This window comes from Enhydra lutris, unplaced genomic scaffold, assembly GCF_002288905.1.
Source record: "Enhydra lutris kenyoni isolate GAN:26980312 unplaced genomic scaffold, ASM228890v2 scaffoldscaffold6, whole genome shotgun sequence".
Classification (NCBI taxonomy): Eukaryota; Metazoa; Chordata; class Mammalia; order Carnivora; family Mustelidae; genus Enhydra; species Enhydra lutris.
The window spans coordinates 16,039,392-16,052,920 of NW_019154090.1; the positions used below are offsets into that span (position 1 = coordinate 16,039,392).

Consider the following 13,529-nt stretch of genomic DNA (forward strand, 5'->3'; position numbering starts at 1 on the left):
GCTTTCCAGGAGGGTGACCCTCAGCCACATGTGGCCCCCGAGCACCTACAACGCAGCTAAGTCCAAATTAAGGTGTACTCACCAGGGCTCAAAGACTCAGAACAACAACAAAAGAATGTGAAATTTAGGGGCGCCTGGGTGGCTCGGTGGGTTAAGCTGCTGCCTTCGGCTCAGGTCATGATCCCAGGGTCATGGGATCAAGTCCCGCATTGGGCTCTCTGCTCAGCAGGGAGCCTGCATCCCCCCCCTCTCTGCCTGCCTCTGCCTACTTGTGATCTCTCTGTCAATTAAATAAATAAATAAATCTTTAAAAAAAAAAAAACTGTGACATTTATAATGGTTACATGCTTAAGTGGTAACATTTTGGATACATGAATTTAACTGAAGTATGTTATTAGAAATTAATTTCACCTGTTTCTTCTTTTTACTTTTTTTTAACGTGGCTGCTAGAGAATTTAAAGTTACATATGTGGTCTGCATTCTATTTCTACAGGAGAGCACTGGTTGAGATGCGGTCCCTGGGGAAAAGAAGAATTCTCTGTGATGGAAATGGGGAAACCAAGGAGCACGGAGGAGGAGTGATTTGTTCAAGGCGAGAGCTTGGTGCAGACACACACCACTCACTTGAGTTCTAGGTACTGGGATGCAGCAGAGAGCAAAATGTGGAGCCACTTCCCAGCCCAGAGGGGACACAGGGATCATGCAGACCCCTTGTCCACCAGGGCCCCCCACGCAACAGGGTAGCTACACCTGGCCCCAACCCTCATCTCCCCGTAGTGAGCTCTGATCACAGAGCTTGGGCGAGCTCCCACTCCAACCCAGAGCAGAACCACCTCAAACACCCCTGGTGAGTCCCATGAAAGCCATTAGCCAGTGGCAGCTGCCAAGAGGAGCTGACGGGCAGCGCAGCCCAGTGGGCAGAGCATGGCAGCCTGGCAGGCCGGTAGCAGCTTACGTACCCTCCAACACTACCGCAGATTTATGGCAAAAATTATCCTCTCTCTCAGCTCCATTTAAAGCCATTTGGAGCTCGCTCCCATCCCCGATTATAAATCTAATTGCACATTCCAAACAGACAAGCGCTCATTAAGCTTTAATTATGCACATGTTGTTTTCAACAAACATTTTCATTTGGCCGCTGTGAGGGGGAATGTTTCCAAGGGGGCTGCAGACACAGCCTGCGGCTGGAGGGAGCAGGCCGGGAAGTGGGTCAGGGTGTGGTCCAGTGAGACTGTCCAGGAGCAGGGCGAGGACCCCATCAGATCTGGCGCAGGCTTTGCCGGCCGTCCACCGCGCTTCTGCCGCTGGGGATGCCAGCATGTGTGTTCTCCGCTGGTCCCACCTGCATCCCTAGTGTAGCCACAGTCTCATCTCAGCTGGCGCCAATGGGCATCTCTGGGGTGGGAGGAGGGAGGATAGGGACCTACATTCCCAGCTCTGAGCCATAAGTCCTCCCCCACCAGGAGCTGGTGTCTTAAAAGCCTGCGGCTTGTTCCTGCTCCCACCGCCCCCACCACCATCACGGCAGTGAAGCAGTCCTTCTCCAGCACAATCTTCCCTTCCCTCATCTGTTCACTCATTTAGTCCTGAGCAGAGACCTGGTTCGGCAGGGAGGGGCCAGCGTGGGTCAGGAAAGACAAGGCTCCTGTCTGGTTCTGCCCAGGACCTTCTCTTCAGGCCCTATCCTTGCCACTAGGGAAAAGTCTTGGAAAGAACTTGAGAACCTGCCCTCTGCCAACCCAACTCTCGTGGTGGCCTACTGTCCCTCACTCAGACTCCCCTCCTGTACCTCCCTTCTCTTCCCTTTTTTTCCATGCTGCCCCCTCCAACAAGCCCCTGATGAGAGCTGCCCCTCTGCTTGGGGGGCACCCCGAAAGCATTTATTGTCTGACTCCTCAGCTCACCGTGTCCTGCTGTTTCCCCAAAGCGCTCTCTCCTCTGGGGGGAAAAGCAGAAGTACCTGTTCGCTCTGTGGCCTTCAACAAGACCTTCCTCTCTCCGGGCCTCACCTTCGTTTTGTACATGAAGGGGTTGAATGGATGAGGCTCTCTTGAGTCCTTTAGCCGCTTGGTCAGGGTTGGGTTTTTTGTTTGTTTTTGTTTTTTAAGATTATTTATTTATTTTTAGAGAGAGAGGGAGTGTGAGCAGGGGGAGGAGCAGTTGGAGAGGGAGAGAGAAACTCAAGCAGACTCCGTGCTGAGTGCAGAGCCTGGCTCAGGGCTCGATCCCATGACCCATGAGATCACGTCCTGAGCCAAAACCAAGAATTGGATGCTTAACTGACTGAGTCACCCAGGCACCCCCGTTTGGTCAGTTTGAAGTTTTGCTGTTTGTTCCAGAATTAGACCTTCCTCTTCCCACCAGAGGAGGGTCCTGAAATCACCAACCCCCACTTCAAATGTTCTGCCACGACCCTACAGAGCAGGGGGAGTTTGCTGAGCATGTCCATGGTGCACAAATGGTGTACAGCCAGAGAGGAGGGGACGGGGATGGTGCAGAACCCTCAAGGCTGCTCCTCAAAGAGGTTCTGGAAATGCAAGCAAGTGAGATAGATGTGTTTTAAAATGGATGTCAAGATCTAGTCAGCATGTGGTGGCTCCCTGTGGTTTGAGGGCAAGGTCCTGGGAACAGGCTCTGAGAGTGAAGGTGGGAAGTTCACTGGGTGGGGGGCGGGGGTGGGCACTCCAGGAAAGGCGGAAGGCAGGAGGGGCAGAGGGACAAGGGGAGCCGTGATGCAGTCACACCGGAGACGGCAGCCTGTCCACAGGACAGCTCTGGAGCCATGTCCCAGACTAAGGCAAGGAGCCACTGCATTCCCGGCCACGGGACCCAGGCTGCCCTGGGGGAAGGGGCTAACCTTGGGAAAGGCCCCCTCCTTCCACAAAAGGCAAGACCCAGGGAGGCTCAGCTGCCAGACAACAGCAGCCAACACTCTGATCAGCTGGCAGGATGAGCATCTCAGATGAGGAGGGATCCGGGTGACAGGAGAGCATCCACTACCGCTATGATCATTTTTTCATTTCGACTAATTGGTGCAACATTTACACCATGCTTGCATAACCCAGGCTCTCCTTTAGCTGATCTGTAAATTTTCGCTCATAGAATCTTCTCAATAACCCTGAGGTAAGTTACTACTACTCAGGCTCCCATTTTACAGATGAGGAAACTGAGGTGAAGAGTCTTGCCCAAGGCCACCCAGCTGGTAGGGGGTAGAGTCAGGACTCAAACCCAGAAGCCCATCGGCAGGGTCAAGGTTCTAACGACTCCCCCATGTCTGCGGTCTGACCCTCTACCCTGCAGAGCTTCGGAGCTGTCCAATCCCAGCCGCCTCCCCAGAAACTGGGCTGCGGTCAGTGGTCTAGAGCCTCAGATTGCTGGGATGGCGAGTATTCATGCTTGACAATTATCTATCCTCCGCAGTTGGATAAACGTCCCAAAACCGATCCTTGCCAAAGACAATTAACCCAGGGCCACATGAGCGAGCGTCGGGTGGGATTGTGGCACAGGGTGGGGGGTGGGGTGAGCAAGTGCCAGAGACAATGAGCAGCAGATGATTTGGGAGATATTTTCTCCCAGCGCTACAAAACAAGCCCTCAATCATGCCACAAAGGGCTTGCATTGTTGGAAGGGAAATATGTCAACGACAGCGTTCATTCGTGGGTCGGTTAAAAAAAAAGGGGGGGGAGAAAAGAAAAAAAAAATCTTTTGAAATAGCAATTTGACCTAGAAAGGTTTTCTAGGTCACAAGAATTTGGCATTTAGGCATCTAACCCCAAAACCTAACACAGACAAAGTACCAAGTTCACTTCCTTCTGTCAGTGCCAGATAACACAGGAAATAATATATGTAAACACTGCTGCTGTATTGTTAAGTGCTGCCTTAAAACCAGCCTTTGGACTTGGGAGCTGGGGGAACACTGGCTCACAGAGGCTCTGGAAGCCCGCAGACCTGGGCTCGCTCATGCCCGGTGCGGCCGTGTGGCCAAGGCAAGGAACTCGCCCGGGGGATCCTTGGACTGCCCCCGCCCCGGAAACGGGAATGGAACCTGCGGGTTGTGTGCCACCTCATTGCATGAGGTGGACTCCTGCCCTCCAGGCCTCTGTTCTTGATAATCGAACCTCTATTCCCCAAGTCTGGGCTCCCCCTGAGGACCCTGCACACAGGGGCTGGGAGACCAATGGGAGAACCTTGGTCCTAACAGACCTTTTCCCCCAGAAAACAGAGAGAGAGAAAACAGCCTGCGCTCTGAGGCTCAGCACAGGCCAGTGAGTTCTTCCACCACATCTTCACTTCAGAGCCACCCAAGGTAAGAGAAACCGGGAGCCTCAGAGACCTTCTCATTATCCCACGGCGGAAACTGAGGCCCGGGCTGTGAGGTGACCCACAGGGATCAGCAACAGCATGCTGAGGGTCACGACCACCACACTGCTAGGTCCCCTGAGCCTGGGTGTCCAAAAGAAGCCAGAGTTAGCCCACTTGCCATCAAAGCTGAAGGTCATGGGGACCAGCCCCCCCTTCCCCAATCTCTGACCTGGGTACCTGCGCTGTACCCAGCCATGTGCCAGGCTCTGAGAACTGGACACGAATGATCTCCGGGGAAGCCTGGGGTCCAGAGGGAATATGGGCACCAGCTCTTGATGACACCGAGGGTCAACAAGGCACTAAGGGGAGACAAGACAGGTGAGAGCAGTTGATGCACATCTGTTAGGTAGAGGGAGCAGAGTGAGCAGAGGGTAAAAAAAACCGGGGTGTGTGTGCACGAGTAGGGTGGGGTGTCTACAAACCATTGAGGGGGGTTGCAGTGCAGAGTGGGTGGGAAGAATCAACATGCACTAAAAAAAGGGGGGGTTTACAGCAATATTTCTAAAAGAAGAGTAATGGCGGGTGCCTAGTTTGGCCAGAAACTAAAACTTTCTGTGCCAACAGCCAGAGGAGTGTGACAGTGATGTTAGAGAAGAACTTAAAATCAGTGCAATGGAAAAGAAAGCGCAGAATTAGACCCGGCTCTGTATGAACACGTACGGTAAAGGAGGGCACATAACGATATGCCGGGTACACGGGACATGCTTTCCATACAGTATTCACTCGAGCCTCTGAGGGAGATATCAACCCACTTTACGGAGGAGAAAATGCATGGTACAATTTCAGCAACTGCTCACAGGTCACACAGCCAGAAAGTGGCAAAGCCAGAATCTTCACTGGGCCAAGTTTCACCCTCATAACAACTATTCTATTTTGTCTCTCCTTTTGGAAACAAAGAGACAAAGACCAATTATTTTTTTAAAAAAGACAAAAACAGAATGGGGATGACGGGGTTATTCTGTTCCTCTTTAGGAACACTTACCTAGATTCCCAGTGCAAGCCACAGACCAAAATGTACTCTAAACAGATTAAAGAGTTAAATATAAAAAGTCATGTTATAGGGAAATAGCAGAAAACAGAACAGAATGTTTATCAGATCTATGGCAGCAGGATAACTTCCTCAGCCCTTTAAGCAATCACAGAGGAAGGGAGATTGACAGATTCAAATATATATGCATTAATATGTTCTGTAGAAGGAAGCATAATAAAACCAAAATGAAAAGGACATCAGACTAAGAAAATATCAGCACCGACTATGAGACAGTTAATATATACGATGTAGAAACATTTCAGTCAAATTAAAGAGACAGCAAGATGCCAATAGACAAAAGGACACAGGACACAAACAGGAAAGTCAGGCAAGAGGCAATCTACGAAGAAACAAATATACAGGGAAAATGTACACTTGATTCGATGACGGGGGAGAAATGTACGTGAAACACACCTACTATAATGAAAGGGATATTTTACGCCAGTGCTGACAAGGAAAACAGTTTCCAGCCTACTGGAAAGCAATATGGCAGCCACTCCCAAGGCAGACAGCCAGCCGGGAGCAGGGTAGTGGAAAATTCAAGACCCCTGTCTCCTGCCTCAGGAGTCACCCCCTCACCACTTTAAGGGGGTGCCCCTTTGTCTCCAGTACACCTAGTCTTGCTTAAAACGGTCTTCTGTTCTGAGCTGGAGATGGTACCAGCAGTGGGTGGGACACAGTCTTTGTCCTCCTGAGCTTGTGGTATACTGAGGCAGGCAACGGTAGGAACTGTAATGCAAATGATAGGCATACTGGGAGCCAGAGTTCATGGGAGCATAGACGGCTGTGTAAAAAGACTGCACAGAGGGGCACCCGGGTGGCTCAGTAGGTTAAGCCTCTGCCTTCGGCTCAGGTCATGATCCTAGGGTCCTGGGATCGAGCCCTGCATCGGGCTCTCTGCTCAGCGGGGAGCCTGCTTACCCCTCTTTCTCTCTGCCTGCCTCTCTGCGTACTTGTGATTGCTGTCTGTCCAATAAATAAATAAAATATTAAAAAAAAAAAAAAAGACTGCACAGAGAGACGGCTTCTCCCGGCAGGAAGAGCATACTTAGCCAGGTGATGAGAGAAGGCACCGGATGGAAGGGAGCGAGCATGGGAACAGCCCCCAGCAAGGTTGGGGGGGGGGTGCTGGAGATGAGGCCCATGCACCGAGCAGGGAGGCAGGGAGAGCTGAAATGCCAGACAAACAGGACCTCCTCCTGATGGGGCTTCCAGGGCTAGACTCGGCAGCTGAAGCCCTCTGTGGGAGCTGCATTTTAGAAAGCTGGCCTCTGGCCTCAGGACAGAGAAGGGACTGGAAAAGGTAAGACTGAGGCTTGTCCAGGAAGCCAGGCAGAAGCTGTTATGACAATCGGCAGGGTGGGGACCAGGAAGCGGGACTCTGTGCAGTGCCTGGACACAGAAGAAACATTTGATGGAGCTATACTAAGTAAACTGGTGTGGCAGAGATTCAAAAAGAGACATTTATGTTGACGGCTAGAAAGGGAAGCGGGGCTGGAGCCAGAAGAAAACCACGGCAGTTCCCAGCGTGCTTCCCAAACTATGGAACCGAGAGTCTCGGAGATGAATGAAAACTGCCAAGAGCAAGGGATCACCCAGGAGTCAGAAAGGGGGTGACTCACGCAGTTCGCAAACCCTAATTTCCTCTCCTTGGTCACACACTTCCTCTTGATTTCTTTTTCTGATGATTCATAAGAAAAAATTTCCCCTTTTCAATTCAAAGCAGAAATGCTTGAGCACCTGAGTTCACCCTGCTCAAGCTATAACCTCTGCCCCCGAGCAAACAAAACCCCACTTAACCCCAAGCAACTAAAAAGACACTGGCTACCAAGAAACCAAGAGGAAACAAGAGGTTTCTGGCACAGTGACAGCTTTCAGAGGCCCCCCAAACCCTCCCATGCCCCAAGAAGGTCTGCCAGCTCTCATACACAGGTTCAAGCCCCAGAGCCAGAACTCACAGGATTTCAGAATTCGGAATTCGTTTGGATTCTGAAGAGGAAGTGATAATCCCACACATCACACAGTACCTTCAGTAGGGGTCTGGAGCAACAGGTGCAGTAAAACACATTCATAATCCCGCAGGGAATTCTATAAATATACACATAAGTGGGTTAAGTAAAAATTACGGAGATATTTGTGTCTGTTCAGACCAGGTTCTGGGACCAAATGAGTTTGCGGCATATTTACAAATCAACGTTTGGTGGCGGAGCTTTTTGGATTTCAGATAAGGGAGTTTAGAGCTGAATCAAGCACAGGGCACATAGGTGTTAGGCCCTTGTTGACAGACTGTCCCTCGGTGTGCCCATTTTACAGATGAGCAAAGCAAGGCTCAGAAAGGTAAAGGAAACTGCTCAAGGTCTCACAGCTCTTAGATGGCTGAGCTGAGAGTTGAGCCCAGAGCTGACATCTTTCCACATGTATTCATGGATTCTCCAGGCAGTTGAAAGGCCAGGCAGAGCCTATAGCATTATGGGGAATGTGGGCAGCACTGGGAGTGGGGTCAAGATCAGGTGCAGTGGGAATCAAGGAGCACCTCCTTGGGGCAGGGGTGGAGGGCGTGTTTGTCTCCTCACACAGGTCCAGGGGCGTGCAGCTATCCAGGCCACACAGGTCCAGAGCTCCCTGCATCCTCCGCAGACACAGTCCCCGCCCCTACAGACCTCAGAGCCCACAGGAGGAGGCAGGCAACAAACACACAAACATGTCTTACAATCACGATAAATGCCATGAAGCAAACAGGTGAACTACGGAGAGAGAAAATGGAAAGACTTGAAAAGATCTCTCTCTAGGGTTAAACTGGGGGAGCCTTACAGGAGGAGGAGGAGGCTGCCACACAAGAAGCCCTGTGGGCAGAGGGGATTATCAAGTGCAAAGTCCATGGGGTGAGCAAGCAGAAAGCTGTCAATGTCACACGGGGGAGGAATAATGTGGTTAGAGCACAGAGGAGGAACAAGGTTGAGATTAGAGTGGTCAGCAGAGGCCGAAGCAGGTGAAATCCTGGGGCCATAGTAGGGATTTGGATTTTATCCCAAATGAGAAGCCCTTGGAGAGTACTTGAGAAGGAGTAGCATGCTCTGATTTACATTATAAAAGATGACTCAGGCTGTCATAGGGAGAGGATGGACTCTGTGAGGCTCCTTCCCTTGAGTCTCAATTTTCTCATCTACACCATGGGTTCATGAGAAACCTCATAAAAAGCACAGCCAAGGGTGTCTGGCATATAGTTGACTTAGAACAAAGACTGGATTTTCCTACCCAATCACAAACTAGGAGAACCCAGTCTAAATCATCCATAAATCATTCCCCTGGTTAAAATCCTTCAAAGGCTCCCACCTCTTTCCCTGGGTTCTGTGGTCCCGCTTGACCTGATTTCTGCCACCTTCTCCAGCCCCATGCCTCAATCATCTCCCACTGGACCTCTCCTCTCCTGCCAGCTGAACCACTCCTAGATGTGCCAAGGTCCATTCCCTAAAGCACAAGGCCTCCCTCCCACTGGCCCTGCTGTCAGTCCCCACCTCCTTCCTATGAGCATTTGATGAGCACCTACCCCAGGCCAACCCTGTCTTGAACATGGAGAGGCTCAAAAAATGGCTGAGGGCATCTGTGTGAGCACACGTGTGAGTGTGTGAGTGAGTGAATGTGCACATAAAACAAGAATCCAAACACATCCAGCCTGACCCTCTTCTGATTGCTGGACTAGTTCTTATCCCCTCACTCATACATTAATTTCCTGAAAGACTATTTATTACCTCCTCGGGGGCACCAGGCACTATTCTGGGACCCAAGATCCTTGGAGCCTGCCTCTTGCTTTGAAGACAGAAAACAAACATTCAGCCTGGTAAGTAAGCCACTTACACAGTATGTGAGAATGTTGTAAGAATTACGGAAAGGAGAAAAAGGTGAGCTGGTGAGATGAATCAGGAATACCAGGGTGGAGTGTATGCGAAATTAAACAGGGTAGTCAAGGCAGGCCTCACTGAGAAAGGGGCGGTTGGGCAAACTGGAAAGAGGGAAGAGACTAAGCCAGGCAAGTATGGGGGATGGGTGGAGAAACAGCCCGTGCAAAGGCCCGAAGGTCGGGCTGTGCGGGTGAAGACCAGTAGGGCGGGCAGGGCGAGCAAGGGGGTGGTGGGGGGTGGGGTGGAGAGAAACCAGAGAAGCAACAGAGGATGGAGTGTACCCCACAGATGGCACTGAGATTACTCCTCCCCAGAGAGAGGAAGCCAGCCTTTTTTTCCACAGCCTTATCTGATGGCTGTGGTCAGAGGAGCCAGTACTGGCGGGCGTGAGGGCTGTAACAGCTCGACACATCCGAGCCTCCGTGGGGCCTCGGAGCGGGTGACATCCGCTCGGCCTGCGGCTTCTTCCTATGGCTTCTGCAATGCAGGTTGCCTCAATGGGTGCTATTTTTGCCTGTGTTTGAGATTCTGTGCAGGGCTCCTCTGTGCACGGCACTGGGGGCCGCTGGGCCTGGCCCCTCTTTGGGTTTGCTCTGCTCAGCCATTTAAATTCCAAGTGTCTTTGGGGATATTTACTGTCCAGCAGGTGGGCAAGAAGAGGAGATCTGTTATGTGTGTTCCCTTGTCTGTCCTCAAGACCCTCCAACATCAGAGAGGTTAGATGGTTTATCCGGGGTGACCCAGCCAAATCAAACCACAGGCTGAGGATTCTAAGGTCAGAAAGCCCTTAATGAGTAAGGAGTTGTTGGCTTTGGCACCTAAACTGATGTTTCCCAAGCAGCTGCTCTGTGGTATCTGTCCTTCCAGAGAGCATGAGCGTAAAGGTGCATCACACCCAGCGTCCATCCCCTCAGAGCATCACAGCACTGATGGGGAGGATTGTGGTGGGGCGGATGCAGGGAAGGGTCCCTGGCCCAGACCGCTGGGGGTGGGAGGAGTCAGCAATCAGAGCAAGCCTCTGGGAAGCAGTGAGGCCACAGCTCTGTCTGCGAGAATGAGCAGGAGTTCAAGGGGTAAAGGAAACATTCTGGACCAAAAGGTCTGCATGTATAAAATCCAGAAGCACTACAGGTGGTTAGTGGGGGGGTGGTCAGAAAGTGGTGATTCTGCCTGGGAGGGAGGAGGCAGAAGCTAGCTTGCTGACTGCAAAAAATGAGATCAGACAGGTGCCCCGGCCCCCCAAGTGGCCACATTAAGGGTATCAGAACAGATCCAACAGGTTACAAGCAACCATCCAACAAAAGGCTTTCAGCAGGGGAGTGGTTCACAGAGATCCTGCTAGCTGTGTGCAGAGAGCAAACTCTACGAGGGAGGTGGAGACAGGGAGGCCTGAGCGGGAGGCTCCTGGATCGCCCAAGCAATCAGGCAGGTAGTAGTGACGTGGGGAGGGCGTGCTGTACCCTGCAGGTGCAGCCGTCGGGGAGTGAGGCCGAGAGAAGGGCCGGGGATGATGTAAGCTGAGGAGTGGGCAGTCCCAGTGTATACCAAGATGGGCATGACAAGGGAGGGAGTGTCTGGGGGTTGGGAGCCAATGAATCAAGACAGGGACCATTTAGAGTCACCGTCTCCTTCAGATGAGCCCTCTGGGGCAAGGATGTGCAAACCAAAGCGGCTTTTCTATGCCATTCCCCCATTCATAAGAGGCTTCTGCCCCCATGGCTTCAGTTGTTCTGCCCAGCAAGTAAGACCCAGAGAGAAGGAGTACGTGGCCTAAAGTCTCAGCCAGAAATCAGGAGAGGGAAGCCTGCAAATCTAGGCCCACCTGATTCCTGTATCAATGGCCATTTCGACAGATACCCAAAAGCAGGAGGCCCCCACACCCTCCCTGGAAAATGTCCCCCCAGGGCCTGGGAGAAGCTGGAGAAATCTCTTCCCATCTACGGTATTTCAGGGCTTCCTTTGTGATCCACACATGTGAGTACTGGCCAGGCCCCCTGGCTGGACAAAGATGGTGACTTCCGGACAGCCCTCAGACCCCCTGAGGCAATCACAGCAGGGGCCACAGAGGGAGCCCCAACTGTGCTCCAGTTGCCTCCTCAGGAAACCTCGCATCCCTGCCTCTGCTCCCCGCTTTGTTAATTACTGGTTTGCGAACGCAGGAGGCAGCAGGAGGGAGGGAGTCATCACGGTGCCACTAATCACAGAAGGGAAATTAATTCCAAAGCTGAAGCTCACCGTCCACCGAAGGTCCCACATACATCCCTGATTTCCAACGTGGAATGAAGAGTAGGGGTTAGTAGGACCAGCCTCAACTATTTTTCTAAGCGAATCAGAGACTTAAAGAAGGCAAAGAAACTTACCCACGATCACAAAGCAATTACACGCAAGGATATAAACATATAACTCTGGCTTCCCATTCCCTGGGCACCTTCATCCTCTCCATAAATATTCATTAGGTGTCTGCTGCGTGTCAGATTCTATGAGCCAGCAGATACCCTGGGCCCCGGTCAAGGGCTCCCAGGATCCTTCCCCAAGAGGGGAAAGTATTTTTATTCACTGAGCACCACACAGTGTTTTAGATATCCAGTCCCATTTAATTCTAATAATTTGCCATTTTATAGGTAAGGAAACTGGCTCAGAGAGGTAAACTGACCTGCCAGAGACCACACAGCCAACACAAGGCAGAACCAGGACTCTAAGTCTGGGTTCAGCTCCTGTTCTCCAGGTCCAGGGGGATTCAGGGACAGCGATACTCCAGCCACATCCTCCCTTCTTGGACCACTCCTACCGTCCTTCCAAAGCATTTCTCTGATCCTGGGCTCTCGGCTTGCCCTGGCTCACTGACTGGCTGCTGTCCCGAGACCCCACCAATACAATGCTAGTATTCAGAAAGCTCTTCAAGAAGCGTTAAAAGTAAGAGTCAGTTCTGTTTCAAGACAGCCAATAAGTCCCTGCAATTAACTCCTCTCCCAGTCAGGAGTCCATGGATATAATCAGAGACGTAGAGAAATTGATACCAGACAGAGCTATGTAGCAGAATGCGGCTGTGAATCCAAGCTCCCTAAGAAGGGAACCAGAACACAGTCTAGCTATCAGCGCAAGGGGGAGAGTTCCCCAGTCCTATGCCCACACGGGCACGTCTGTGCACGCGCACACATATAGACACACACACACAGTGTTAGCCATGAAGTTCTCCAAAGTAGAGCTAAGGGTCTGGAGCATTTGTTGATTCACTCACTCAACATTTATGGAGGTCCTACCGCATATAAGGCAAAGTACCTAGGCGGCGTGTGTGTGCACGCACATACACAAATCACCGCAATGCAGGAAAGGAAGTATCAGTGTCTCCATTTTATGGATAAGGAGACTGACACTCCCAAGGCTCAAGAAACTTGCCTTATGTCGCAGACTGTATTTGTAGCAGAGCTGAGCACCTAACCCAGCCTCTGGAACACAGGAGGCTCTCCGTGGCCATTTCCTCAGCGGCTGGTTGGCTCCAAAGCCTTCCCCAGCAGACGGAGGGCTTGTGGCCTCTTGCCTTTGATCCAGCATGCAGAAAGTGGAGATCACGCAGGGGCCACAGAAGCTCCTGTTTCTTGGTCTCTCTTAGGTCACCTGGGACATTTCCAGCAAGGGAAAGCAGGCATTTGAGGGTGGTTTCCGTTTCTGGGACACAGGTGCACAAAGCCAGTTTTTCAACAATGACCGTGCTGAATCAGAGCACCAGAAGAGGTCAGGCCTCCCGCTCAGCGGGGTGCAGCCCCCGTCACTTGCAACCAGCCCCACCCCCAACTCAGCCAACTCCCTCCACAAAGACCATCTCCCCAGCGACAGCTAGAAAATGCCATCAATGTTCGGTTTCTGCACTCAGAATCTCTGTCACCTGTTATGTGTGTATGCGTTTGCCCTTCAATCTGTGACAATGTCCTCCTTCATCTTTGGCTGGCCTTGTTTTTACAATAGGAGGGCAACTGGAGATCCCAGCTGGGTATTTTTCCAAGATTCTTAATGGACAAAAGGAAAAGATGGTCCTTGCAAATTTGGGGAGGAAGTTTCATTGATTCCACAAACTCCAAAATCCAATGGAAGGAGGCAGCTCCAACTTTGTTCCTGACAGCCCCTGCTACTCCTCCTCCCTCCTCCCTGCCTTGAAAAGCCCTTCCCGCTCCTCATCCTAGGTATCTTCTGGGCTCTTGCCATACCATGTGCTACCCCATCCTTGTTTCTGGTCTGAATTG

At 51.6% G+C, this 13,529-nt stretch overlaps 1 protein-coding gene across 4 annotated transcripts in view; it reads right to left on the reverse strand.

Moving 5' to 3' along the window:
* The window catches only part of LOC111141674 (TOX high mobility group box family member 2), a 126,928-nt gene that overhangs the window by 85,285 nt on the left and 28,114 nt on the right, over positions 1-13,529 (reverse strand). The window lies entirely within an intron of this gene.